General features: G+C 40.3%; 1 long non-coding RNA gene across 2 annotated transcripts in view; it reads right to left on the bottom strand.

Annotated features, from left to right (window-relative positions):
• Nucleotides 1–11,895, bottom strand: part of LOC142257465 (uncharacterized) — a 144,234-nt gene extending 132,339 nt beyond the window's left edge. For both annotated transcript variants that reach the window (XR_012727633.1, XR_012727632.1), the window contains exon 1: nt 11,838–11,895. This is a non-coding gene — a long non-coding RNA (uncharacterized LOC142257465). The remainder of the gene's footprint in view (nt 1–11,837) is intronic.
• Nucleotides 11,896–14,689: the final 2,794 nt, after the last annotated feature.

Below are 14,689 nucleotides of genomic sequence, written 5' to 3'. Positions count from 1 at the left end.
TGCCTAAATCATGTACAGAAAGAGACAGGGAGGCAATACTGACTGTACCTAAACCGTGTATAAAAAGAGTCAGAGAAGCAGTACTAACATTGCCTAAACCGTGTATAGAAAAAAACAGAGAGGCAGTACTAATGTTTCATAAACCGTGTACAGAAAGAGACAAGGAGGCAGCACTACCGTTGCCTAAACTGTGTATAGAAAGAGACAGGGAGGCAGTACTAACTGTGCCTCAATGTTTTGCAGAAAGATACAGTATAATGGAAAACACAAAACTGTATAGTTAATGTTAGTTACTTTATTTCTTCTTCTGGGATCTTCCTTGATGAAAGTTTGTCCTGTAATTAATTGGAAGGCGCAAAGAGCGTGATTTACCCCATGCGGTCCTGTGAGGCTGCGGCACTATTGATGTGACCGCTGCAGTGTGGAGGGACCATTACTAGTCCTGGCAGATGCAGATCTCTGTAGCCGCTTCTTTTTGTGCTCAAACAGCTCATTTCTTTGTTTGCTAGACTGAACTGGAATGAAAGACACGAGTTGAATATTTCATGCTGCGCAGATATGTATTATTCATCATCAACTCTTCAGAAGGGAGAGATAAGACGCAGCCTTTAAATGAAGTATTCTCTGTAGTTAGCAGAGGGGCGGCCGGTGGCCCCCGTGGCTCCACATCTCCCCGAATTACAGAGAAAATTACACCAGTACAGGACAGGACTAATGGGAGCGACGGCCGCACTCACTCCTCCAGTCACACGCCGCGCATACAAGGAGGTGCCGCGCGTACAAGGAAGCGCCGCGCATACAAGGAGGCGCCGCGCATACAAGGGGGCGCAGCGCATGCAAGGAGGCGCCGCGCGTACAAGGAGGCGCAGCGCATACAAGGAGGCGCCACGCATACAAGGAGGCGCCGCGCATACAAGGAGGCGCCATGCATACAAGGAGGCGCCACGCATACAAGGAGGCGCCGCGCATACAAGAAGGCAACACGCATACAAGGAGGCGCAGCGCATACAAGGAGGCGCAGTGCATACAAGGAGGCGCCGCGCATACAAGGGGGCGCAGCGCATACAAGGAGGCGCCGCGCGTACAAGGAGGCGCAGCGCGTACAAGGAGGCGCCACGCATACAAGGAGGCGCCGCGCATACAAGGAGGCGCCATGCATACAAGGAGGCGCCACGCATACAAGGAGGTGCCGCGCATACAAGAAGGCGCCACGCATACAAGGAGGCGCAGCGCATACAAGGAGGCGCAGTGCATACAAGGAGGTGCCGCGCATACAAGGAGGCGCCGCGCATACAAGGAGGCGCAGCGCATACAAGGAGGCGCCGCACGTACAAGAAGACGCCGCACATACAAGGAGGCGCAGCGCATACAGGGAGGCGCCGCGCACACAAGGAGGCGCAGTGCATACAAGGAGGCGCCGCGTATACAAGGAGGCGCCGCGCATACAAGGAAGCGCCGTGTATACAAGGACGCGCCGCTTATACAGGGAGGCGAGGCATATATAAAGGAAACAAAATGCTCTATTAGCAAATAAGAGAAAGTAAAGTGACATTTATAACATGGAATAACTGTAATATCTAAGGAAAAAGTAAGTAGGGAGCAGTATTATAGTAGTTATATTCCTGTACATAGAAGCAGTATTATAGTAGTTATATTCCTGTACATAGGGGCAGTATTATAGTAGTTATATTCCTGTACATAGAAGCAGTATTATAGTAGTTATATTCTTGTACATAGGAGCAGTATTATAGTAGTTATATTCTTGTATATAGGGGCAGTATTATAGTAGTTATATTCTTGTACATAGGAGCAGTATTATAGTAGTTATATTCTTGAACATAGGCAGCAGTATTATAGTAGTTATATTCCTGTACATAGAAGCAGTATTACAGCAGTTATATTCTTGTACATAGGAGCAGTATTATAGTAGTTATATTCTTGAACATAGGGAGCAGTATTATAGTAGTTATATTCCTGTATATAGGAGCAGTATTATAGTAGTTATATTCTTGTACAAAGGGGCAGTATTATAGTAGTTATATTCCTGTATATAGGAGCAGTATTATAGTAGTTATATTCTTGTACATAGGAGGCAGTATTATAGTAGTTATATTCTTGTACATAGGGGCAGTATTATAGTAGTTATATTCTTGTATATAGGGGCAGTATTATAGTAGTTATATTCTTGTACATAGGGGCAGTATGATAGTAGATATATTCTTGTACATAGGGGCAGTATTATAGTAGTTATATTCTTGTACATAGGGGCAGTATTATAGTAGTTATATTCTTGTATATAGGGGGCAGTATTATAGTAGTTATATTCTTGTACATAGGGGCAGTATGATAGTAGATATATTCTTGTACATAGGGGCAGTATTATAGTAGTTATATTCTTGTACATAAGGGCAGTATTATAGTAGTTATATTCTTGTACATAGGGACAGTATTATAGTAGTTATATTCTTGTACATAGGGGCAGTATTATAGTAGTTATATTCTTGTACATAGGGACAGTATTATAGTAGTTATATTCTTGTACATAGGGGCAGTATTATAGTAGTTATATTCTTGTACCTTGGAGCAGTATTATAGTAGTTATATTCTTGTACATAGGGACAGTATTATAGTAGTTATATTCTTGTACATAGAGGGCAGTATTATAGTAGTTATATTCTTGTACCTTGGAGCAGTATTATATTAGTTATATTCTTGTACATAGGGGCAGTATTATATTAGTTATATTCTTGTACATAGGGGCAGTATTATAGTAGTTATATTCTTGTACATAGGGGCCGTATTATAGTAGTTATATTCTTGTACAAAGGGACAGTATTATAGTAGTTATATTCTTGTACATAGGGGCAGTATTATAGTAGTTATATTCTTGTACATAGAGGGCAGTATTATAGTAGTTATATTCTTGTACATTGGAGCAGTATTATAGTAGTTATATTCTTGAACATAGGGACAGTATTATAGTAGTTATATTCTTGTACATAGGGACAGTATTATAGTAGTTATATTCTTGTACATAGGGACAGTATTATAGTAGTTATATTCTTGTACATAGGGACAGTATTATAGTAGTTATATTCTTGTACATAGGGGGCAGTATTATAGTAGTTATATTCTTGTACATAGGAGCATTATTATAGTAGTTATATTCCTGTACATAGGGGCAGTATTATAGTAGTTATATTCTTGTACAGAGGGGCAGTATTATAGTAGTTATATTCTTGTACATAGGGGGCAGTATTATAGTAGTTATATTCTTGTACATAGGGGCAGTATTATAGTAGTTATATTCTTGTACATAGGGGCAGTATTATAGTAGTTATATTCTTGTATATAGGGGCAGTATTATAGTAGTTATATTCTTGTACATAGGGTCAGTATTATAGTAGTTATATGTTTGTACATAGGGAGCAGTATTATAGTAGTTATATTCTTGTACATAGGGGGCAGTATTATAGTAGATATATTCTTGTATATAGGGGCAGTATTATAGTAGTTATAGTCTTGTACATAGGGAGCAGTATTATAGTAGTTATATTCTTGTACATAGGGGGCAGTATTATAGTAGATATATTCTTGTATATAGGGGCAGTATTATAGTAGTTATATTCTTGTACATAGGAGCATTATTATAGTAGTTATATTCCTGTACATAGGGGCAGTATTATAGTAGTTATATTCTTGTACAGAGGGGCAGTATTATAGTAGTTATATTCTTGTACATAGGGAGCAGTATTATAGTTGTTATATTCTTGTACATAGGGGGCAGTATTATAGTAGATATATTCTTGTATATAGGGGCAGTATTATAGTAGTTATATTCTTGTACATAGGGAGCAGTATTATAGTAGTTATATTCTTGTACATAGGGACAGTATTATAGTAGTTATATTCTTGTACATAGGGGGCAGTATTATAGTAGTTATATTCTTGTACATAGGAGCATTATTATAGTAGTTATATTCCTGTACATAGGGGCAGTATTATAGTAGTTATATTCTTGTACAGAGGGTCAGTATTATAGTAGTTATATTCTTGTACATAGGGGGCAGTATTATAGTAGTTATATTCTTGTACATAGGGGCAGTATTATAGTAGTTATATTCTTGTACATAGGGGCAGTATTATAGTAGTTATATTCTTGTATATAGGGGCAGTATTATAGTAGTTATATTCTTGTACATAGGGGCAGTATTATAGTAGTTATATGTTTGTACATAGGGAGCAGTATTATAGTAGTTATATTCTTGTACATAGGGGGCAGTATTATAGTAGATATATTCTTGTATATAGGGGCAGTATTATAGTAGTTATATTCTTGTACATAGGGAGCAGTATTATAGTAGTTATATTCTTGTGCATATGGGGCAGTATTATAGTAGATATATTCTTGTATATAGAGGCAGTATTATAGTAGTTATATTCTTGTACATAGGGGCAGTATTATAGTAGTTATATTCTTGTACATAGGGAGCAGTATTATAGTAGTTATATTCTTGTACATAGGGGGCAGTATTATAGTAGATATATTCTTGTACATAGGGGCAGTATTATAGTAGTTATATTCTTGTACATAGGGAGCAGTATTATAGTAGTTATATTCTTGTACATAGGGGGCAGTATTATAGTAGTTATATTCTTGTACATAGGGGCAGTATTATAGTAGTTATATTCTTGTACATAGGGAGCAGTATTATAGTAGTTATATTCTTGTACATAGGGGCAGTATTATAGTAGTTATGTTCTTGTACATAGGGAGCAGTATTATAGTAGTTATATTCTTGTCCATAGGAGCAGTATTATAGTAGTTATATTCTTGTACATAGGGAGCAGTATTATAGTAGCTATATTCTTGTATATAGGGGCAGTATTATAGTAGTTATATTCTTGTACATAGGGAGCAGTATTATAGTAGTTATATTCTTGTACATAGGGGCAGTATTATAGTAGTTATATTCTTGTACATAGGGAGCAGTATTATAGTAGCTATATTCTTGTATATAGGGGCAGTATTATAGTGATTATATTCTTGTACATAGGAGCAGTATTATAGTAGCTATATTCTTGTATATAGGGGCAGTATTATAGCAGTTATATTCTTGTACATAGGGGCAGTATTATAGTAGTTACAGTTAGGTCCAGAAATATTTGGACAGTGAGACAATTTTGGCGAGTTGGGCTCTGCATGCCACCACATTGGATTTGAAATGAAACCTCTACAACAGAATTCAAGTGCAGATTGTAACGTTTAAGTTGAAGGTTTGAACAAAAATATCTGATAGAAATTGTAGGAATTGTACACATTTCTTTACAAACACTCCACATTTTAGGAGGTCAAAAGTAATTGGACAAATAAACCAAACCAAAAAAAAAAAAAATTATTTTCAATATTTTGTTGCGAATCCTTTGGAGGCAATCACTGTCTTAAGTCTGGAACCCATGGACATCACCAAACGCTGGGTTTCCTCCTTCTTAATGCTTTGCCAGGCCTTGACAGCCGCAGCCTTCAGGTCTTGCTTGTTTGTGGGTCTTTCCGTCTTAAGTCTGGATTTGAGCAAGTGAAATGCATGCTCAATTGGGTTAAGATCTGGTGATTGACTTGGCCATTGCAGAATGTTCCACTTTTTTGCACTCATGAACTCCTGGGTAGCTTTGGCTGTATGCTTGGGGTCATTGTCCATCTGTACTATGAAGCGCCGTCCTATCAACTTTGCGGCATTTGGCTGAATCTGGGCTGAAAGTATATCCCGGTACACTTCAGAATTCATCCGGCTACTCTTGTCTGCTGTTATGTCATCAATAAACACAAGTGACCCAGTGCCATTGAAAGCCATGCATGCCCATGCCATCACGTTGCCTCCACCATGTTTTACAGAGGATGTGGTGTGCCTTGGATCATGTGCCGTTCCCTTTCTTCTCCACACTTTTTTCTTCCCATCATTCTGGTACAGGTTGATCTTTGTCTCATCTGTCCATAGAATACTTTTCCAGAACTGAGCTGGCTTCATGAGGTGTTTTTCAGCAAATGTAACTCTGGCCTGTCTATTTTTGGAATTGATGAATGGTTTGCATCTAGATGTGAACCCTTTGTATTTACTTTCATGGAGTCTTCTCTTTACTGGTGACTTAGAGACAGATACACCTACTTCACTGAGAGTGTTCTGGACTTCAGTTGATGTTGTGAACGGGTTCTTCTTCACCAAAGAAAGTATGCGGCGATCATCCACCACTGTTGTCATCCGTGGACGCCCAGGCCTTTTTGAGTTCCCAAGCTCACCAGTCAATTCCTTTTTTCTCAGAATGTACCCGACTGTTGATTTTGCTACTCCAAGCATGTCTGCTATCTCTCTGATGGATTTTTTCTTTTTTTTCAGCCTCAGGATGTTCTGCTTCACCTCAATTGAGAGTTCCTTAGACCGCATGTTGTCTGGTCACAGCAACAGCTTCCAAATGCAAAACCACACACCTGTAATCAACCCCAGACCTTTTAACTACTTCATTGATTACAGGTTAACGAGGGAGACGCCTTCAGAGTTAATTGCAGCCCTTAGAGTCCCTTGTCCAATTACTTTTGGTCCCTTGAAAAAGAGGAGGCTATGCATTACAGAGCTATGATTCCTAAACCCTTTCTCCGATTTGGATGTGAAAACTCTCATATTGCAGCTGGGAGTGTGCACTTTCAGCCCATATTATATATAGAATTGTATTTCTGAACATGTTTTTCTAAACAGCTAAAATAACAAAACTTGTGTCACTGTCCAAATATTTCTGGACCTAACTGTATATTCTTGTACATAGGGGCAGTATTATAGTAGTTATATTCTTGTACATAGGGGCAGTATTATAGTAAGTATATTCTTGTACATAGGGGCAGTATTATAGTAGTTATATTCTTGTACATAGGGGCAGTATTATAGTAGTTATATTCTTGTACATAGGGGGCAGTATTATAGTAGTTATATTCTTGTACATAGGGGCAGTATTATAGTAGTTATATTCTTGTACATAGGGAGCAGTATTATAGTAGTTATATTCTTGTACATAGGGGCAGTATTATAATAGTTATATTCTTGTACATAGGGAGCAGTATTATAGTAGTTATATTCTTGTACATAGGGGGCAGTATTATAGTAGTTATATTCTTGTACATAGGGGCAGTATTATAGTAGTTATATTCTTGTACCTAGGGGGCAGTATTATAGTAGTTATATTCTTGTACATAGGGGGCAGTATTATAGCAGTTATATTCTTGTACATAGGGGCAGTATTATAGTAGTTATATTCTTGTACATAGGGGGCAGTAGTATAGTAGTTATATTCTTGTACATAGGGGCAGTATTATAGTAGTTATATTCTTGTACATAGGGGGCAGTATTATAGCAGTTATATTCTTGTACATAGGGGCAGTATTATAGTAGTTATATTCTTGTACATAGGGGGCAGTAGTATAGTAGTTATATTCTTGTACATAGGGGCAGTAGTATAGTAGTTATATTCTTGTACATAGGGGCAGTATTATAGTAGTTATATTCTTGTACCTAGGGGGCAGTATTATAGTAGTTATATTCTTGTACATAGGGGGCAGTATTATAGCAGTTATATTCTTGTACATAGGGGCAGTATTATAGTAGTTATATTCTTGTACATAGGGGGCAGTATTATAGTAGTTATATTCTTGTACATAGGGAGCAGTATTATAGTAGTTATATTCTTGTACCTAGGGGGCAGTATTATAGTAGTTATATTCTTGTACATAGGGGGCAGTATTATAGCAGTTATATTCTTGTACATAGGGGCAGTATTATAGTAGTTATATTCTTGTACATAGGGGGCAGTAGTATAGTAGTTATATTCTTGTACATAGGGGGCAGTATTATAATAGTTATATTCTTGTACATAGGGGCAGTATTATAGTAGTTATATTCTTGTACATAGGGGCAGCATTATAGTAGTTATATTCTTGTACATAGGGGCAGTATTATAGTAGTTATATTCTTGTACATAGGGAGCAGTATTATAGTAGTTATATTCTTGTATATAAGGGCAGTATGATAATGATTATATTCTTGTATATAGGAGCAGTATTATAGTAGCTATATTCTTGTATATAGGGGCAGTGTTATAGTAGTTATATTCTTGTACATAGGGGCAGTATTATAGTAGTTATATTCTTGTACATAGGGGCAGTATTATAGTAGTTATATTCTTGTATGTAGGGGCAGTATTATAGCAGTTATATTCTTGTACATAGAGGGCAGTATTATAGTAGTTATTTTCTTGTACATAGGGGCAGTATTATAGTAAGTATATTCTTGTACATAGGGGCAGTATTATAGTAGTTATATTCTTGTACATAGGGGCAGTATTATAGTAGTTATATTCTTGTACATAGGGTCAGTATTATAGTAGTTATATTCTTGTACATAGGGGCAGTATTATAGTAGTTATATTCTTGTACATAGGGGGCAGTATTATAGTAGTTATATTCTTGTACATAGGGGCAGTATTATAGTAGTTATATTCTTGTACATAGGGGCAGTATTATAGTAGTTATATTCTTGTACATAGAGGGCAGTATTATAGTTGATATATTCTTGTACATAGGGACAGTATTATAGTAGTTATATTCTTGTACAGAGGGGCAGTATTATAGTAATTATATTCTTGTACATAGAGGCAGTATTATAGTAGTTATATTCTTGTACATAGGGACAGTATTATAGTAGATATATTCTTGTACATAGGAGCAGTATTATAGTAGTTATATTCTTGTATATAGGGGGCAGTATTATAGTAGTTATATTCTTGTACATAGGGGGCAGTATTATAGCAGTTATATTCTTGTACATAGGGGCAGTATTATAGTAGTTATATTCTTGTACATAGAGGGCAGTATTATAGTAGTTATATTCTTGTACATAGGGGGCAGTATTATAGCAGTTATATTCTTGTACATAGAGGGCAGTATTATAGTAGATATATTCTTGCACATAGGGGCAGTATTTTAGCAGTTATATTCTTGTCCCAGAGGACAATCTGTAGCAGCTCACTCATAGCCTTGTATTTCTGTTTTTTTACACTGAGTCTGATATCTTATATTCTGGTACATTTTCTTGAGATCTCCATAGACCCCAAGGCCCAGATACAACATGTGATCTCTAGTTTTTATGATTCTGGCTCCACAGACGATATCCATTTTGAAAAGTTTGGACACTTCAGTCTAGGAAATCCCATTATTGTTTTTAAACATAGGACAAGGCAAGCGCATGAATCATTGTGCTGGTGCACATACACTGTGGTCAATGTAACAACATAAACAGCGTCTTTAAAAAATATTCACACCCCATGAACTTTTCCACATTTTTGCACATTACAGCCAGAAACCTAAATGTATTTTATTGGAATTTTATGTGGCACGATCACTAAGTACAAGTAGATGTGACGTGTAAAGGAAATGATACAATGTGTCAAAATATTTAAATAATATAAGTTTGAAAATTGAGACATTTAGTAGTGTTCAGTACCGGAGTCAGCATTTTGTAAGACCACCATTTTCTGTCTTGCGTTTGTATTTAACCCCCGGAGTCAGCACTTTGTGTGACCACCATTTTTTGTCTTGCGTTTGTATTCAGTCCCGGAAGTCAGTACTTTGTAGAGGACCACCTATATCTGTCTTGCATTTGTATTCAGCCCCCTGAGTTAGTACTTTTTAGGACCACCTATCTCTGTTTTTCATTAATATTCATGCCCCAGAGTCAGTGCTTTGTAGGACCACCTTTCTCTGTGTTTTGGGGTCTCCCCAGGTTTGCTCATCTAGAGGTGACATTTTCCTCTTCTTTTTTGCACACTCGCTCTCGCTCAGTGAGGTTGGATGGAGACGTCTGTGATCGGTAATTTTCGCGTCTTGTCACAGATTCTCGGTGGATTTGGGTCTGGAATGTGACTTGGCCGCTCACACACAAAAATATCCTCTGATCTAATCCCTCCATTGTAGCTCTGCAGGATGTTGGGGGTTGATACCATGCTGGAAGGTGAACCTATGCCCCAATTTCACGTCTCCTGCATCCTCTAACAGGTTTTCTTCCAGGATTGCCTAGTATTTAGCGCCATCCATCTTTCCATTGCCTCTGTCATTAACTCTGCCTCTGCTGAAGAAAAGCCTCCTCACAGCATGATGCTGCTTCCACCATGTGTGACTGTGGGGATGGTGTTTTCAGTATGATGTGCAGTGTTAGTTTTCAACCACTCATAGCTTTTTCTATTTAGCCCCAAAAGTTCTCCTTTGGTCTCATTTGACCAGAACCCCTTCTTTCACTGCTCGCAGCATCTTCCTACATGGGACTTTTATGGCTTTCACAAATGTCTTTCTTCTTGCCGCTCTTCCATAAAGGGCAGATTTGTGGAGTATATGACTAACAGTCATCCTGTGGACAGATTCTCCCCCTGAGCTGTGATCTCTGTGGCTCCTCCCAGTGACTATTGGCCTTTTAGCTGCTTCTCTCATTAGTACTCTCCTTCTTGAGCTGTCAGTATCAGTGGACGGTCGTGTCTTATAGGTTTGCAGTGGTGGTCGTACTCCTTCCATTTTTGGATGATGGATTGTACAGAGCTCTGTGAGATGTGCAGAGTTTGAGCTAGTTTTTTATAACATAACCCTACTTTACTCTTCTCCTCTTTATCCCTGACCTGTCCGGTGAGTTCCTTGGTATTCATGATGCTGTTTGATCCCTAATGTTCTCCCACAAACCTCTGCGGCCATCATAGAACAGCTGTAGTTATACTGAGAAGAAATTACACTCAGGTGGACTCAATGTACTAATTATGAGACTTCTGGAGGCGACTAGTCACTCAGGATTTTATTTAGAGGATCAGACTACAGGGGGCTGAATACAATTGCACGTCACAATTTTTCAGATTTATATTTTTAAAATATTTAAAAAATCAGGTATTTCCTTTACTCTACACAAACACTTGCTACTCCATGGTATCAGCAAAATCCCAATAAAATACTTTTAAGTTTGTGGGTGCAATATGAAAACATTGGAAAAAAGTTTCACGCGGTATGAATACTTTTTCAAGGCACTTTATACAAACTTTATACAATAACACCCTTCAATTAATGAATATGTGAAGTCCAAATTTATTACAAAAGTAACAAATCTATGATCCCAAATGAATGGTTTTGAATAGAATTGTGTGGAGCGTCTCTCCTCGCCGATAGCGCTCTAACTGCGGGGAATCCTTGTTCTTTCTGTCTAATTGGCCTCAAATGATATTCATGGAAGGTATTTTCTATATGGTGCTTGGTCGCTGATGACATCTATACATTGACGCCATCACTAAGCGTACGTTATATGACTGCAGAAGGCTGGGCTGCAGTATGTCTGCGGGTCACTAGAGGGCGCTCTCTGCTTGTTTCCATGAGGTGCACGGTGGAATAATTAGCTGTTCGCAGGTTGAATTAGCGCATTAAATTAATTCCGCTTACCTGTGAGCGCCGCTTCTTATTTTTAGGTATTTTTGTATGAACTAACATTGATTTCAGTGACTCTTTCGGGTCTTATTCGTCTATTTGAGAGCGTCCAGAGAATGCGTAAAAAGCCGGGATATTAGATCAGGAGCCGGAATGATATTACGGGGCCGCGTCACAACATCTGGCTCTAAACTGTATTGGATTCATTATTTGTAGCAGGAGAATAATATTTGCGGTAACATTATCAGCAGCCGCTTTGTGCAGCTCATGAGCAGCAATAAACAGATTTACAGCAGGTTAATAAGTATGTGGTGGGCAATTCAGAGGGAGAACGTGGGAAACATACCTGATCTGTCCAAGCCTTCACCGAGGGGTGAGGAGGAAGAGGAAGAAGAGGAAGAAGAGGAGGAGGAGGAGAGGAGGAAGAAGAGGAAGAAGAGGAGGAGGAGGAGGAGGAAGAGGAGGAGGAAGAGGAGGAAAGAGGAAGAGGAGGGAGAGGAGGAGGAAGAAGAGAGGAGGAGAGAAAGAGCAGGAGGAAGAGGAGGAAGAGAGAGGAGGAGGAGGAAGAGGAGGAGAGGAGGAGGAGGAGGAGGAGGAGGAGGAGGAAGAGGAGAGGAGGAGGAGGAGGAAGGAGGAGGAGGAAGAAAGAGGAGAGAGGAGGAGAGGAGGAAGAGAAGGAGAGAGAGGGAGGAGGAGGAGGAGGAAGAGGAGGAGAGGAGGAGAAAGAGAAGGAGGAGGAAGAGGAGGAAGAGGAGGAGGGACAGGAGGGAGAGGAGGAAGAGGAGAAGGAGGAGGAAGAGAAGGAAGAAGAGGAGGAGGAGGAGGAGAAGAGGAGGAGGAGGAGAAAAAGGAGGAGGATGAAGTGGAGGAAGAGGAGGAAGAAGAGGAGGAGGAGGAGGAAGAGAAGGAAGGAAGAGGAGGAGGAGGGAGGAAGAGGAGGAAGAGGAGAAAGAGGAGGAGGAGGAAGAGGAGGAAGAGGAGGAAGAGGAGGAGGGACAGGAGGAGAGGAGGAAGAGGAGAAGGAGGAGGAAGAGAAGGAAGAAGAGGAGGAAGAGGAGGAAGAGAGAAAGAGGAGGAGAGAAGGAAGAAGAGGAGGAAGAGGAGGAAGAGGAGAAGGAGGAGGAAGAGAGGAGGAGGAAGAGGAGAAGAAGGAGGAGGAAAAGGAGATATAGGAAGAAGAGGAGAGAGGAGGGAGAGAAGGAAGAGGAGAAGGAGGAAGAGAAGGAAGAGGAGGAAGAAGAGGAGGAAGAGGAGCAGGAGGAGGAGGAGGAAGAGAAGGAAGAAGAGGAGGAAGAGGAGAAGGAGGAAGAGAAGGAAGAGGAGGAGGAGGAGGAGGAGGAGGAAGAGGAAGGAGAGGCGGAAGAGGAGGAGGAGGAAGAGGAGGAGGAGGAGGAAGAGGAGGAGGAGGAAGAGGAAGAAGAGAAAGAAGAGGAAGAGGAGAAGGAAGAGGAGGAAGAGGAGGAGGAGAAGGAAGAGGAGGAAGAGGAGGAGGAGGAGAAGGAAGAGGAGGAAGAGGAAGAGGAGGAGGAGGAGAAGGAACAGGAGGAAGAGGAAGAAGAGGAGGAGTAAGAGGAGGAGGAGAAAGAGGAGGAGGAAGAGGAGGAAGAGGAGGAGGAAGAAGAGGAAGAAGAGGAAGAGGAGAAGGAAGAGGAGGAAGAGGAGGAAGCTGGAGGAGGAGAAGGAAGAGGAGGAAGAGGAGGAGGAGGAGAAGGAGAGGAGGAAGAGGAAGAGGAGGAGAAGGAACAGGAGGAAGAGGAAGAAGAGGAGGAGTAAGAGGAGGATGAGGAAGAGGAGAAAGAGGAGGAGGAAGAGGAGGAAGAGAAAGAAGAGGAGGAGGAGGAAGAGGAGGAAGAAGAGGAGGAGGAGGAAGAGGAGGAAGGAGGAGGAGGAGAAGGAAGAGGAGGAAGAGGAGGAGAGGAAGAGGAGGTCCTGAAGATGGAAGCTGAGTGATCAGAAAACAAAGGGGACATCAAAGCAAATCTAATGCAAGGAAAGCATGTGAGCAAAGTAATGTATGTACACAGTGACTGCATCAGCAGAATAGTGAGTGCAGCTCTGGAGCTATAATACCAGGAGGTAACTCAGGATCAGTAATGTAATGTATGTAACAGTGACTCGCACCAGCAGAATAGTGAGTGCAGCTCTGGAGTATAATACAGGAGGTAACTCAGGATCAGTAATGTATGTACACAGTGACTGCACCAGCAGAATAGTGAGTGCAGCTCTGGAGTATAATACAGGAGGTAACTCAGGATCAGTAATGTAATGTATGTACACAGTGACTGCACCAGCAGAATAGTGAGTGCAGCTCTGGAGTATAATACAGGAAGTAACTCAGGATCAGTAATGTAATGTATGTACACAGTGACTGCACCAGCAGAATAGTGAGTGCAGCTCTGGAGTATAATACAGGAGGTAACTCAGGATCAGTAATGTAATGTATGTACACAGTGACTGCACCAGCAGAATAGTGAGTGCAGCTCTGGAGTATAATACAGGATGTAATTCAGGATCAGTAATGTAATGTATGTATATAGTGACTGCACCAGCAGAATAGTGAGTGCAGCTCTGGAGTATAATATAGGAGGTAACTCAGGATCAGTAATATATGTACACAGTGACTCCACCAGCAGAATAGCGAGTGCAGCTCTGGAGTATAATACAGGAGGTTACTCAGGATCAGTAATGTAATGTATGTACACAGTGACTGCACCAGCAGAATAGTGAGTGCAGCTCTGGAGTATAATACAGGAGGTAACTCAGGATCAGTAATGTAATGTATGTACACAGTGACTCCACCAGCAGAATAGTGAGTGCAGCTCTGGAGTATAATACAGGAGGTAACTCAGGATCAGTAATGTAATGTATGTACACAGTGACTCCACCAGCAGAATAGTGAGTGCAGCTCTGTAGTATAATGCAGGATGTAACTGTGAATTAATATAGATAATTATTGAAAGAAATAAATTCAGTAACTATCATGAGAACATAGGGCATAGTGACTGTATCTCTGTAGGGCAGAATGCCTCTGGTTTCCGGACACTTCTATGACACACGTATGGCGGTGTGCAGTCTCCTTTGGCTCTGACTCTGCAGTCAGTATTTTAACACTTTCTCTGCATGGGAGCTCGGAAACTTGAGCTCTGTAATAATGAAAGGATTAGCGCAGCATAATTACACGCAGTGTACATGGAACCT

Source organism: Anomaloglossus baeobatrachus, chromosome 12 (genome assembly GCF_048569485.1).
Source record: "Anomaloglossus baeobatrachus isolate aAnoBae1 chromosome 12, aAnoBae1.hap1, whole genome shotgun sequence".
NCBI lineage: Eukaryota > Metazoa > Chordata > Amphibia > Anura > Aromobatidae > Anomaloglossus > Anomaloglossus baeobatrachus.
Note: the sequence above shows the minus strand (reverse complement) of the source record. Positions and strands in the feature narration are given on the sequence as shown.